At 45.6% G+C, this 14,521-nt stretch overlaps 1 protein-coding gene across 2 annotated transcripts in view; it reads right to left on the minus strand.

Annotated features, from left to right (window-relative positions):
- Positions 1 to 14,059: 14,059 nt before the first annotated feature.
- Positions 14,060 to 14,521, minus strand: part of GCNT4 (glucosaminyl (N-acetyl) transferase 4) — a 41,732-nt gene continuing 41,270 nt past the window's right edge. For both annotated transcript variants that reach the window (XR_011465544.1, XR_011465542.1), the window contains one exon: positions 14,060 to 14,507. The gene's annotated coding sequence lies outside the window, so the exon portion shown is untranslated. The remainder of the gene's footprint in view (positions 14,508 to 14,521) is intronic.

Consider the following 14,521-nt stretch of genomic DNA (forward strand, 5'->3'; position numbering starts at 1 on the left):
ACATTCCTCTGGGGATATATACTTTCAGTAGCCTTGGTATAGATTTAGTGATTGTAGAGCTAGAACTATCCAGAAAAGCTCTGTTCCAAGACTCTATTTTACAAAACCCAGAAGCCTAGAGGAATGGAGAGGTAAGCCTCGAGTCATCAGGCTGGAGAGTGATAGATCTCTCAGCAGTGGCTCTCAAACTGGGCTGCATACTGGAATCACTTGGAAACTCTAAATCCATACTGATATCTAGGTTCCCAGAGATCTAATGTGATGGCTCAGAAGTGCAGCCCAGGATTGGGGCTTATTTTAAGTTTTCCCTGGGTGATTATAATGCACAGCCAAGACTGAGAAACATCAATGAACCTACCAGTCAATATCTTCTTTTAAATGCTTCATTCCTGATCTTTTCAAAGAACGAACTTTTAGTTCTGATTTTCTCTATTCTTTGCCCATTTCCTGTTTATTTCATTGATTTCTCAACTTATTTCCTTTCTTCTGCTTATTTTGGGTTTAACTTGCCCTTCTTTTTTTCAGTTTCTTAAGGTAGAAATGTAGAGCACTGATTTTAGACCTTTCTTTTTCCTCAGAAAATTTAATACTACAGATTCCCCTTAATGTACTGCTACAACGTGTGTATAAGTGTTGATGTATGGGCTTTCATTTTCATTCTGTTCAAAATATTTCCAGGTTCTCTTGTGATTTCTTCTTTGACATCTTATTTAGAAATATGCTGCCTGATTTTCAAGTATTTAGGTTTTGCGGTCACATATCCTTCTGTTACTGATTTTAAGTTTAATTCTACTGAGCAGAGAATATGCTTTGTGTCATCTTGATCCTTTTAAATTCAGTGAGACTTGTTTTAATGCCCAGAATATGTACTACTTGAATATTCTATGTTCATTTGAAAAGAATGTGTACTCTACTGTTGGGTGGAATGTGCCATAAATGTCAACGAGGTCAAATCAGTTGAGAGTATTACAAACCTGTCTATATGCTGATTCATTTTCTACGTCATCTGTTCATTATCGAGAAAGAAGTATTAAACTCTTCAACAATAATTTTAACTTTGTCTATTCCTTGAAGTTCCCAAAGTTTTTGTTTCCTGTGTTTGGAAGCTATGTTATTGTGGGCCTACACACTTGAATTGTTATGTTTTCTTGACAAATTGTTCCCTTTATCACTCTGAAATATCTTTTTGTCTGTGATAATATTCTTTGTTCGAAGGACATTATTTTATTTGAATATGATCCAATACAGCCACTCCAGCTTTCTCATGGTTAGTAATTGTATGGCCTACCTTTGTTATTTACTTTTAACCTATTTGTTTTTATGTTGTAAGTAGATTTCTTATAGACAGCCTATAGATGGGTTGTCTTATTTTAAAGTTTAAAGATTCTTTTGATGGCATGACACAACACAATGACCCTCAGACAGCTGAAAGGCAGAACTCTGTTACTTTTAGGTCCAAAGGAGAGCAGGCCAGGGCCACACAGGGCTCTACACTCAGGGTTATAGCAAACTGGAGCTACAGAAGACAGTTTTCAGAGAAGGCAATGGCACCCCACTCCAGTACTCTTGCCTGGAAAATCCCACGGATGGAGGAGCCTGGTAGGCTTCAGTCCATGGGGTCGCTGAGTCGGACATGACTGAGCGACTTCACTTTCACTTTTCACTTTCAAGCACTGGAGAAGGAAATGGCAACCCACTCCAGTGTTCTTGCCTGGAGAATCCCAGGGATGGCGGAGCCTGGTGGGCTGCCGTCTATGGGGTCGCACAGAGTCGAACATGACTGACGTGACTTAGCAGCTTAGCAGCAGCTAGTTTCTTCAGGGTCTAGGAGATGGGGATCTCAAACAGAGACTGCAGGAAGCCCCCAAACAATGCTGAAGGGAAGCTGCAGGGTTACAGCTGTGCAGCAGCCCAGAGACAAATCAGTGCAGGTCATGGAGAAGGATAACTGAGGGACTGTTAAAAAGTGGGGGAGAAGGGGAGGAGATCTTGTTATTTCCTTGATTCGACTGTCCTGCAAAGAGCATGATTTAGCATGTTATTTAGAATTATGAAGGCAAATATGAAGAAATACAATGAGAAGATTTGAAAATGGTGGTTCTGGGTAGTGGGAATTGAAGATCAGGAGGACCTTGGGGAGGTGATTGTTATTTTTGTTTTAATCCTGTTTTTCTATTTGATTTTTAGGATTGTATCCACGTATGACTTCAATACAGAAAAAATGAAACGGTAAGAGGCCTAAATCAAAATTCACAAATACCAAGCCCCTTACTGGCACAAACTCTTCCCTGGTACCCTAAGGGGTGTGAATGTGACTGCTGTGTGAGTGAAGTCAGAGCATGGGGCTTGCACTCCAAGCCAGCTCAGGTCCAGAGTTCGGTCTTCCCCCTGGCGGATCTGAACCTAATAGGGTTAGGGTTGCTAGACCGCCTGCAAACTGGCTTACCATGTGAGTCTCTGAGAGACCGTGGCAGAAGGCCAGTTCAGCAGTTTTCAGTTAGAAATAACAGCTGTCCAGGACACTTGGGGACCTTCCTGGTGGCTCAGGCGGTAAACCATCTGCCTGCGATGCAGCAGACCTGGGTTCGATCCCTGGGTTGGGAAGATCCCTTGGAGAAAGCCATGGCAACTCCAGTACTCTTGCAATGGAAAATCCCATGGACAGAGGAGCCTGGTAGGCTATAGTCCATGGGGTCACCAAGGACATGACTGAGCAACTTCACTTTCATTTTCACTTTTCAGAATGTTTGGGAATTCTTGTAGCAAGTCTGCTTCAAGAATTCCTCTTTAATAGGAAAACATACTCCGGAAGTCTAATAACATTCACAAGATTGCTTGAAAAAGAGAAACTCAAAGTGAAGCATGTTACACAGCCCTCAGAAATATATCAGTCAGACCACAACAGCCGGGTAAGTCACTCTGCTCCTTTAATAGCCACTGAAGTTCAGCAAACTTTTCTATAAAGGGTCACGTATTCAATGTTTTCAGCTTTGCAGACCATCTCCGCTGCAACCAGTCAACTCGAGGGTTACAGAGCAGCCACAGACGGTATGTAAATGGTGTGGCGGTGGCCACGGCACAACAGAACTTTACCTGAATCCATGCAGATGCCAGCTGGCCTGCCTGCCAGAGCTCTGTCCCCTGACACGCTGAGACTCACAGATTCTTATTCTCTGACTTCTCCTTTCTCTAACTGTCTTCATTCCAATAATCTCAGAGTGTCTTTAAACTCTGGAGAAGGAAATGGCAGCCCAATCCAGTATCCTTGCCTGAGAAATCCCAAGGGACAGAGGAGTCAGGCTGGCTACCGTCCATGGGGTCACCAATGAGTCGGACATGACTTCGCAACTAAAGAGCAAAAACAGAGAAAGAGTGACCTAATTTTAGTTCTAAATGACAGCATCTGGGTTAGATTAAGGAATCATCATAAGGTCAATAGTGGATCAGCCTCCAAATCAGCCTGCCTCAAAATTATTTGGGGAATTTTTTCCACTGAGGCAATGGGACAGAGGAAAGTGGGTTCTCCTGTCTTTCAGAAAGGAAGTTCCTTGCTTCCTCCTGCCCTCTCCACGTCCCTCCCCCCTCCTCCTTCCTTTCTTCTCCCTTCCCTCCCCCTTTTAAGCCTCTGTAGTTTTCATCACCATTGTTGCTAGACTTTTTTTCCTCTTTATCTACATGGCATAAACATCTTTCTGAGATACGTCATTATAAGCAACCTGTGATATGGCATGCATGCCCAGTCACTGAGTAGTATCTGACTCTTTGTGACCCCATGGACTGTAGCCCACCAAGCCCCTCTGTCCGTAGAATAATTCTGACAAGAATACTGGAGTGGGTTGCCATTTCCTACTCCAGGGGATCTTCCTAACCCAGGGATCAAACTGCCGTCCCTTGCATCTCCTGCACTGGCAGGTGGCACCATCTGAGAAGCCCCCTGTGATATGGCATAAAGATCTTTTTGAGATATATCATTAAAAGTGCCCTCTGAGATGTGTTTGCAGTGTTTGTGCTTATTGGGAGAAAAGGCTGCCAATATCAGGTGTGAATTAGGGTTGAGCTGGTTGTACAGCTGGTGAGCTGCTTTTGCAGTGATCTAGGCTCCATCTGTAAGGAAGCACCCAGCACACACTAAGGGGTGTCAGGCCAACCCTTGCTAAGATGCTTCCTAGACCCTACTTTGGCCTCCTATGAGGGCATGATGCTATTCCTATATGATAAAGGAAAGTATTTCCCTCACCTTCTCAGAGTCACAGAGCCCAAAACCCAAGGCCAGGCACATTTTCAGAGAAAAGGCAGAGGGCTGGATAATTCCGGCAGAGTAATTGCTTACTTGTCCTAATCCCCAGGTTTGATTCCACAAATCTGCTTGTCTAGGATTTTATCCTGGGATTATCCATTGATATGATTCTGAACCACTTATACTCCCTTTTAGAAATTCATATCTTATTGATCCAGAGATCTGGCTTCTCAGCGGATCACCAAGTCCAACGAGAGTTATAAATTTGAAGGGGATTTTGGCCATTCATGTACTCATTAACAGGCCGGGTGCTCTGGAAAAAATAAAAAGTTCATCCTTTAGGAAAGGGTTTACACCCACTGTGTGTGCCAGGCATTGTTCTAAGTGGTGGAAATGTTGCTGTTAACAAGAATCTGTGCCTTTCTGTAGTGGGAGTGTGGTTCTAGGCAGTACAGAGTAAGGGAACATACAAAATAAACACATCTGAGTCGGGTGGTGATGAGAGCTATTTAGAGAAATAAAACTCAACAAAAGGACAGGCATCTAGAGTTGGGAGGGGTCGGCAGGCTAGTTAGATGGGTGCTCAGGGAGGCCTTGCTTGGATATGGTGATGTCAGAGCAGAGACTTCACTGCAGTGACAGAGGAACCATGTGGATACAAGGGGATGAGGGCTCCTGGCAGAGGAAAACAGCGACTGCAAAGTCCTGAAGGGCTGATCAGTCTCAGCTGTACTCATGGGATTTCAGTTCATGAAGGTGACCAAGTGATGACGTGGAAACAATGATGCCATTGACAGAAGATTTCATTGCCTGAAGTTGCTGGGGGGATGGGGCATGCCACACCACGCAGGGCCACTCAGGGAAGAATGAGGTGGGGGCAGAGGGGAGTGAGGGGAGAGCCTCACCGCCAGAGCCTTGGATGGGGCTTCCACAGAAAAGGCAGGACCTGGCAGAAGAAACAGTGGAGAAGTGGCTAGTTTGAATAATGTAGCTGGGCTTTGGCTATAGAGGTGGTCCCTACCTGTTTGGTCACTGGCCCTGGGGTGATTTAGGGCCGTGAAAATACTGGTTCAGTGTGTGAGGATTAGACTAGGAAGTGGTTCAGTGTGGGCTCTGGATCACAGCCAAGTGTAAACAACTTTGAGCTTTAGTTTGGTGCTGTGATGAATGGATGCCAAACAGACGGAGAATCTAAAAAGGGCTTCCCTGGTGGTCCAGTGGTTAAGAATCCACCTGCTGATGCAAGGGACACAGATTCGATCCCTGGTCCAGGAAGACCCACAAGCCGTGGAGCAACTAAGCCTGTGAGCCACAGCTGCTGAAGCCCGCGTGGCCTAGCGCCCGTGCCCCACAGCACGAGAAGCCCCACAACGAGCAGCCCCCACTCACCACAACTAGAGAAAGCCCGTCCATAGAGACGAAGACCCAGAGCAGCCAGAAATAAAATAAGTATAAAAGGTTTCAAAAAGAATCCACGGAAACTCAGAACACAATCACATAGGGTCATGAGAGCATAATCAGATCATGTTTAAATTCCTACAGTGGGAAAACTGGATGCACCTCTGGAGAGTCAGGAATCCTTCCGGTCACCAGGACCTGTGTGACAGTAATAAAGATGAGTACTGACTGCTTGTACTCAGTTCTGAAGATTCCTACTGCCTCCGGTCTGATTTTAGACTCTATCTCTATGCGCATTCGTACAGCTGGTTACAAGTTTTATCTGAGCATTCTTGGCATCATTTAGCATGTCTTGTTTTTCCTATTTTTTTCCCTGTTCCAAGTCCTATTTTGTTTCTCTTCCAAGACAAGTAACAGCAGAACTTGTAGCCAGGGACTTTCTAGAACAAGACCGATGATGACAAAGATGCCAGCAAGAGGCTGTTCTTTGTTATTTGTCATTAAGCTTTCATTTCATGGAAGAATGTATCATGAGATTCACACTCATATTAGGACAATTTAAAGGTTCATTTTGTGAACTTAAAGATGCTTCTTAAAAAATTAAAGATGTCTCTCACAGCCTGGCTGTCTGACCAGTTCTGGCTTTTGTTCATTTTGTTCATTTGTTTTCACCGCAATTAAAAACCACAGCAATTATTCAAATGCAAAGAACTGAAAGAACCTTGTTATTGTCTAAACCTTGGAAATGAACATTTTGCTTCCCATATGCTGCATTCTGGTTTACTCAATCTGCTGAAAGCAAAAAGGCCAAATAAACAATGTCTTTGTAGAGCTGCCTGAGTTCATATGACAAAGAAACATCGATTGTAGGTTCAGTCACACAAAGCTCCGAATTTCATTCATTTGGCAAATATTGATGGGGCACTTACTGTGTGCCGGGTACATAAGAGGATGTAGTGTTGAATGAAACAAACGTGGTCTCTGGCTTCATGCAACTCAGGTCTAGTGGCGAGACCTTTAAAACCGAAAAATGCCTAACTACATATGCAACTATAAACTGTGATATGTGCCAGAAAGGAAAAGAGGGGAATGTAACTTAGACTTGGAAGTGGTGTCTAAGGAGGACTCTTTGAAGAAATGTTATTTGATCTGGGGGTTAAAAAAGGTGAATAGGAATTTCTAGTTATCTATTACTCCCTGATGAAGTGAAGTGAAGTTGCTCAGTCGCGTCCAACTCTTTGCAACCCCATGGACTGTAGCATACTACACTCCCTCGTCCATGGGATACTTTCTGATAACCCATCCCAAACTATATGACATAGAATATCATGTTATTATACTCAAAAGTTCTGTAGGTCAGGATTTCAAACAAGACATGGTGATCACGACTTCTTTCTGCCCCACAATGTTTAGGGTCATAGCCAGGGAAATGTGAGTGTCTGGGAGTAGCTTGAACACCTGGCGGGCGGGAATCATCTCCAGGACACCTCACACACATGCCTGGGGCTAAACAGTGGCTCCAAAGAGGTGGGCCAAGTCCTAGTCCCCCTTACCTGTGCAATTTGACCTTATTTGGGAAAAGGGTCTTTGTAGACACGATCACAGTTAAGGCTCTTGAAATGCTCTCATCCTGGGCTTAGGTGAGCCCTGAAGCCAATAACTGGTGTCCTTTTATGAGAAAGGAGAGAATTGAGAGGAGAAGCACAGGGGAAGGAGTATGAAGGTGGAGGCAGAGGTTGGGGTGATGTGTCGATAAGTCAGGGAACGTCAGCGATTGCCACATACCATTAGAAACTAGGACAGAGGAATGGAACAGACGCTCTCTTAAAGACGCAGGAAGCAGCAACACCTTTAACACCACGACACCCGCTGACATCTTGATTTCCGACTTCCGGCAGGATTCAGAACTGGAAGGAAATGGATTTCTGTTGTTTTAAGCCTCCATGTGGGTGGTAATTCATCATGGCGGTCACAGGAAACCAATATAGGTGCCTGGGAGGGATGCCCCGAAGGATGGAGCAGCTGCACGTGGCCTCTTCGCACAGCTTTGGCTGCTCACAGGGTGGTGACTACTTTCTGTGATGGAGTTTCCTGAGAGCAAGTGTCCCAGGCCTATGAGATCAAGGCAGAAGCTGCAAGGTTTCTTCTTTCCTAGCCTGGAAAGTCCTGTTGAAATCATTCCGGGACTTTGGGTAGCACGATGGTTAAGGCTCCGAGCTCCCGACACAGAGTTTGATCCCTGGCCAGGAAACCAGGACCCACTTTGGTTGTAGTGTTAGTGGCTCAGTCATGTCCAACTCTATGTAACCCTCTGGACTGTACCTGACAGGCTCCCCTGTCCATAGTATTTTCCAGACAAGAATACTGGAGTGGGTAGCTGTTTCTTTATCCAGGGGATCTTCCTGACCCAGGGATCGAACCCACATCTCTTGGGTCTCCTGCACTGCAAGAAGATTCTTTACCACCTGAGCCACTTTGGCTGTGGGTGTGCTGCCCACCCCTAATCACTTCTGTCACTAGACATAAGCCCAGCTAGATTCAAAGAGAGGGGATATAGACCCATCTCTCAATTAGAGGCGTGTCAGAGAATTTGTAACTACTCTCTAAAACCACCTGAAGGTGTAAGAAGCTGTGTGCCCCAGAGTAGTTGGGATCCGTACTGTCCATCCTGGCAGCTGCTAGTCACGTGTGATTGTCTAAATATAAATTAATCTGATTTAATCTAAATATAAATTAATCTAATCTTAGTTTCTCAGACATACCAGCCACATTTCAAATACTCAATGGTTACATGCAGCTAGTGTCTACCAAGTTGGACAACACAGATTAAGAATATCTCCATCACTGGGAGAGTCCTATTGGGCAGCCCTGCCTTAGACTGAAGGGACACTATGGGGCAAGGCTCTGAGTTGGAAAATAAATGAGCTTATAAGCCAAACAGATAAAAAGCTGGCTGTAAGGGTAGGGTCTGCCGCCGTGTGCCCACTGGACACGCAGCTCATAGCACGTCCTCACAAAGTATTTGTGTTACAAACAACACAGGCATAAGGCTGCAGTATTCCACGTGTCCTGCCAGAGAACAGTGGTATCAGATGAGACTGGACAAGCTGACAGAGTCAGATCACACAGGGCCTCTCTGACCCCTCTAAAGGGGGTTATATTTCATTTGAAGTGAAACAGAACTTGCCTATAACTTGTTTTGCATTGTGAATACTTATGAGAGGTCTAAAAAGAAGCAGATTTGTGGTTAGTTGATGCATTTGTTAGTAAAATGTTCTGCTATAAGAGACAGAAGTCCAAACTATCACAAAGGCTTCAGGAAATTAGAAGTCTGTTTCTTAGTTTATGTAAATGCCGGCTGCCGTTTTCACCAGAGCTGCTCCAGGTCTTTGCTCACAGCCCTCCAACCCCCACCTTTGGCAGGGGTTCACCTAAATCTTTAAGTTGAAGTATCCATAGATAAGAAAGGAAGCTACAGACGAAAAACCAGATGGAACCAGCTGGGGCCAAGATGGCAATGAATCTGACCTCCAACAGACCTGAGTCTTATTAAACCTTGATTTTACTACATTAGCATATTAAGTGACACACCTACCAGTGACCAGGTGGTGCAGTGGTAAAGAACCTGCCTGCTAAGGCAGGAGACGCAAGAGATGCAGGTTTGATCCCTGGGTTGGGAAGATCCCCTGGAGGAGGAAATGGCAACCCACTCCAGTATTCTTGTCTAGGGAATCCCACAGACAGAGGAGCCTGGGGGGATATAGCAGCACCAGTGGCCATGATGGAACATTTAGGATCAAAAGAGGATAAAAAAAAAAAAAGGGTGGGGTGCAATCGACTCCCTGAGAGAAAGCCTTTCCTGGTAGATTAGTTCATATGCTTCCCCATCATTAGCCTCACTCCTTCTCCCTTTACTCTTTAAAATGAAATCTCTCTCACTAGGTGGGTGAGAAGTTGATCTGTGAACTTAGTTCATTTTCTCCATTCTTTGATCACTGAATAAAGCTTGTGCTGCATCCATCTCAGCTTCGATTATTATTTGGCTGCTCAAACCCCGAAAGGAAAAAGAACTCTCCCCTCCCAAGGCAGAGAGCTTCAGCCAGGCTAGGGCCCGAGCAAGGTCCATAGGACTTAACTCAGCAACACTATGGTGACTCTGGAGAAGGCAATGGCACCCCACTCCACTACTCTTGCCTGGAAAATTCCATGGACGGAGGAGCCTGGTAGGCTGCAGTCCATGGGGTCACTAAGAGTTGGACACGACTGAGCGACTTCACTTTCACTTTTCACTTTTATGCATTGGAAAAGGAAGTGGCAACCCACTCCAGTGTTCTTGCCTGGAGAATCCCAGGGACGGGGGAGCCTGGTGGGCTGCCATCTATGGGGTCGCACAGAGTCGGACACGACTGAAGCAACTTAGTAGCCGCAGCAGCAGCATGGCGACTCTACAGTCATCAGGAACCCAGGCTATCGGTTGAGGCTTCCACCTCATTGTCTAGAATGTCTGCTTTGGACCAGCTATTAATCTGTTTGCCAGCCAGAATACAACAGAAAAGGGAAGATGGAGAGCTGTTGCCCCTCATATCCAGGGCAAGCTCACTGCCAAATCTGTAACTTTGTTATATTTGCAAAAACCCTTTTCCCAAATGAGGTCATTCACAGTTATGGGGCTGAGGGCTTGGACACCTGCTTGATGTACATCCCATTGGCCAATACTTTGTCATATGACCACACCTACCTTGTGAGGAGGGCTGGGAAATACATGACCACACTCACTTTGCAAGGGAGGCTAGGAAATATAATCTTTCTTCCAGGGAGCATGTGCTCAGCTAAAGGAGAGTTCTGTCACTATGGAAGAAGCAGAGATAAGATGTGAACGGGCAGCAACTATCGATCCCTGGCATCGTTGTGAAACAGGAGGGAAGCGGGCAGGACACAGTGTTTAAAAGAATGACAAAGGCTGGTTAGAACTGACTAGGTCCAAGATGGTTGAAGATCTGACTTCCAGTAGACCTTAAGCCTCCCTGTACACTCATTCAATGTATTAGCATGCTAAATGCCACACCCACAGGGTCATGGCAGTTCTGAGGCTGTGAGCATTAAAAGCCCAAAATTGGGCAGTGGCTCAGCTCCTGGAAATTTCCTCCTCATTAGACTTTGAAATTACCCAGCCCATAAGAACTAACCACCCTATATTTAAGGGCCTGTGCCTTCTGAGCTGACCCAGACTCTGCATAGACTGTGCGTCTCTCAAGCCCTTCGTGCCTAATGAGATGGAGACTCTGTGCATAAACTGTGCCTCTCTCAAGCCCTTCGTGCCTGTTGAGATGGACTGTGTTCTATCTATAGAATGTGTACCTCTCTAAATAAATCCACTTCTTATCACTTTGCTTCTCACTGAATTCTTTCTACGATGAGACATAAAGAACTTGAACTTCATTAAGCCCCGAGACCAGATGTGTCATCTCAATTCAGACAGTGGGTTCAAGTTCCACTCCGGGTTGTACAGTTTCAGTTGTATGCACATATGCGTTTCCCCCTAGACTATGAGCTCCTTGGGGAGAGGGAACCAGTTTACCCTCAATCCCCAGCATTTAGCATGTAACAACCCATTGGTGATGTAGCATGTAACAACCCATCAGTGGTTACCATGTAACCAGCCTTTGTCTTTCTGTTAAATGTTGTGTCCTGCCTGCTTCCCTCCTGTTCCACAAGGATGCCAGGGACCCATAGTTGCTGCCTGTTCACATCTTATCTCTGCTTCTTCCATAGTAACAGAACTCTCCTTTAGCTGAGCACATGCTCCCTGGAAGAAAGATTATATTTCCTAGCCTCCCTTGCAAAGTGAGTGTGGTCATGTATTTCCCAGCCCTCCTCACAAGGTAGGTATGGTCATACTACAAAGTACAGTAACAACCCTGCCTGCTTGATTTCAAAGTTTCAGCATCTTTTTCAGAAAGACTTATTTCCTTGAAGCAGCACCGTCTTTTCCTCTCTACTTGTTGGAAGTATGAGGGGACGTTTCTCTAGTCTTCACCTTGAGAATCTGATGATGCTTCAGGAAATAAACAAAAGGATAGACATCCTCCCCTATAAGCACCCCCATCCCTCCCTGCCCCCATTGACTTTGGAATTTTCAACTCTCAAATTAGCCCACTCTGAGCCTCCAACAAATTGTCACTTACGTTTGCAATGTTCCCACCACTACTGGCTCCAGCTGTGGACTTGTGCTTCTGGTAGGTTGAGATTCTCTGTATTTCCTCGTCCCTCCAACTTTCAGGGTGATGGTTGCCTTGTGACCTCAGTTTTCTGAGGGATCTAGGAAGAGGTGTTGATTTTCAGGTCAACTTTTCTCTTTTTGAGATGAGGATTTGAGAAGTGGATGGATTGGTAAGGGGAAATGAAGAGAGAGTGACATGGAGGAGAGGCAAGAAGCACAGGCAACGAAAAGGCTTGGAAGCCAGAGCCCCACCATCCTGTAACCATCACACTTTTCTATCTGGCCAGGGATTCATCCAACTGACCACCCAATATCTGCTGCTACTTCAGTCTCCAAAGCAGTGTTTTTCAACTCTGACTGTTCATTAGAATCAGCTGAGGAGCTTGTATAACTCCCTGCACCTAAGTCCTCCCTAATTAGAAGCACATTAGGTGGCTCTAACGTGCTTCTAGGAGGTTAGGGGAGTTAGGTTCAATCCCTGGGTTGGGAAGATCCCCTGGAGAAGGGAATTGCAGCCCACTCCAGTATTCTTGTCTGGAGAATTCATGGACAAGTAGTCCATGGTGTCGCAAAGAGTAGGACACAACTGAGTGACTAACACTTTCACTTTAGGTGGCTCTAACATGCAATTGGTGCTGAGAACCAGTGATCTAGATTCTTGTTACTCGAAGAGTGGTCCACAGACCAGCAGTACTGTTATCGCCTGCTAGCTTGTTAGAAAGGCAGCATCTTGGGAGCTACCCAAGATAGCACCAAGAGTGGTGCATGGGTGCTCAGTGGCTCAGTCGTGTCCAACTCATTGCAACCCCATGGACTGCAGCCCACCAGGCTCCTCTGTCCATGGGATTCCCCAGGGAAGAATACTGGAGTGAGTTGCCATGCCCTCCTCCAAGGGATCTTCCCAACCCAGGGACTGAACCCACATCTCCTGCATCTCCTGCACTAACAGGTGGAATTTTTACCACAGAGCCAGCTGGGAAGCCCCACCCTAAAGCTACTGAATCAGAATTTGCATTTTAACAACATCCTGGTGGGATTTGCATGCATATCAAAGTTTGAGAAGAAATGATGAGGTAATCCTCCTATACCTCCACTTCCAGTTGTCCTCATGAAGCAGCCAGCTCCCTGGGAAGTGCCATGTGAACTGGGCATCCTACTGACCATATCAGAGCAGTGGATCAGTCCAAAGCAGCTGGGATAGATGGTGTGCCTGCTGTAATTCTCCAAGGCTAACATATTTGAAACGGACAGAATTAGATCTTCCAGCTGAGGGAGGTGCTTGGGCCCTTTAATCTGAAACACCAATGCTGGGGGTCACTAACTTCTGGCCCCACCAGAGTCAAATCACTCTAATTGAATATGTTATAGTTAAAGAGCTGGGGTTAGCTTGGAGGCTGGGGTTGGAAGGAGGCTAAAGAGACTGAGCAAAAAAAAGAAAATAAATCAGGAGTTAAAGAGAAATGACCACTGGGGTAAGGAGGTGAGGGAAGGAAGACCAGAGGTCGTCCATTTTGGTGGGGGTGGGGGTGGTGAGGAGCATGGCAGCGAGGCTGGTGGACTCAAACAGGAATGCCTGGGGGTGGGTGACTAACGAAAAGAAGCGCAACAGACCACCCCAAATCCTGACTCCCCTGAGCCACATGGATGCAGTCCTTCAGCCCTGCTTACTTCCATAGGCTCTTATGTCCTTCTTCCGTACAAGATCTCAGCACTTTGTGAAATAAAATATATTAATAGGCGTGTGTTTGGCACTTTATTGCTCAGCAGGACTGGGGCATACTAGGCACAGATGGGGGAGGGGCTAAGAGCTTGGACTTTGGAGCCACATGGCCTGAATTCCACCCTCAACTCTGCTACTTACTAATGATGTTGGGCGAGTCAGCCGACCTCCTTGGGGGCGCTTCCTTGTTCACAAAACACAGACGATACTGGTAACCCCTTCGTGAGGGTAAACGCAGAATGGATGTGAAGCAAAGAGCACCCTGCCTGGCATAGGTGCATATCCACACGCACATACACATATATGGCATATTATTCAATGTAAAGTGTGGGTATAGTAAACAGTATAAACAAGGAGTTGGGACCTGATTCTTCTGACTTCTGTTTGAGGATTGCCCACCATCTCATGTCACCTTTTAAGGTTCCTTCAAGAGTGCTAAATGAGAGTGAGAACACTTAAAATGATATTTTAACCAAATCACTGTGGAGACTTTATTCAGATTCTGTTTGAACAAATGGTGGATACAGAGACATATTTGATACAAGTGGGAATATTTGAAAATGGACTTGGTGTTAGATATTAAGGAATTAATCTTAATCTTGTTAGGTGTGATAATCAGATCAGATCAGTCGCTCAGTCGTGTCCGACTTTTTGTGACCCCATGAATCATAGCACACCAGGCCTCCCTGTCCATCACCAACTCCCGGAGTTCACTTAGACTCATGTCCATTGAGTCAGTAATGCCATCCAGCCACCTCATCCTCTGTGGTCCCCTTCTCCTCCTGCCCCCAATCCCTCCCAGCATCAGAGTCTTTTCCAATGAGTCAACTCTTCGCATGAGGTGGCCAAAGTACTGGAGTTTCAACTTCAGCATCATTCCTTCCAAAGAAATCCCAGGGCTGATCTCCTTCAGAATGGACTGGTTGGATCTCCTTGCAGTATCAAA

This window comes from Bos mutus, chromosome 10, assembly GCF_027580195.1.
Source record: "Bos mutus isolate GX-2022 chromosome 10, NWIPB_WYAK_1.1, whole genome shotgun sequence".
NCBI classification, from domain to species: Eukaryota; Metazoa; Chordata; class Mammalia; order Artiodactyla; family Bovidae; genus Bos; species Bos mutus.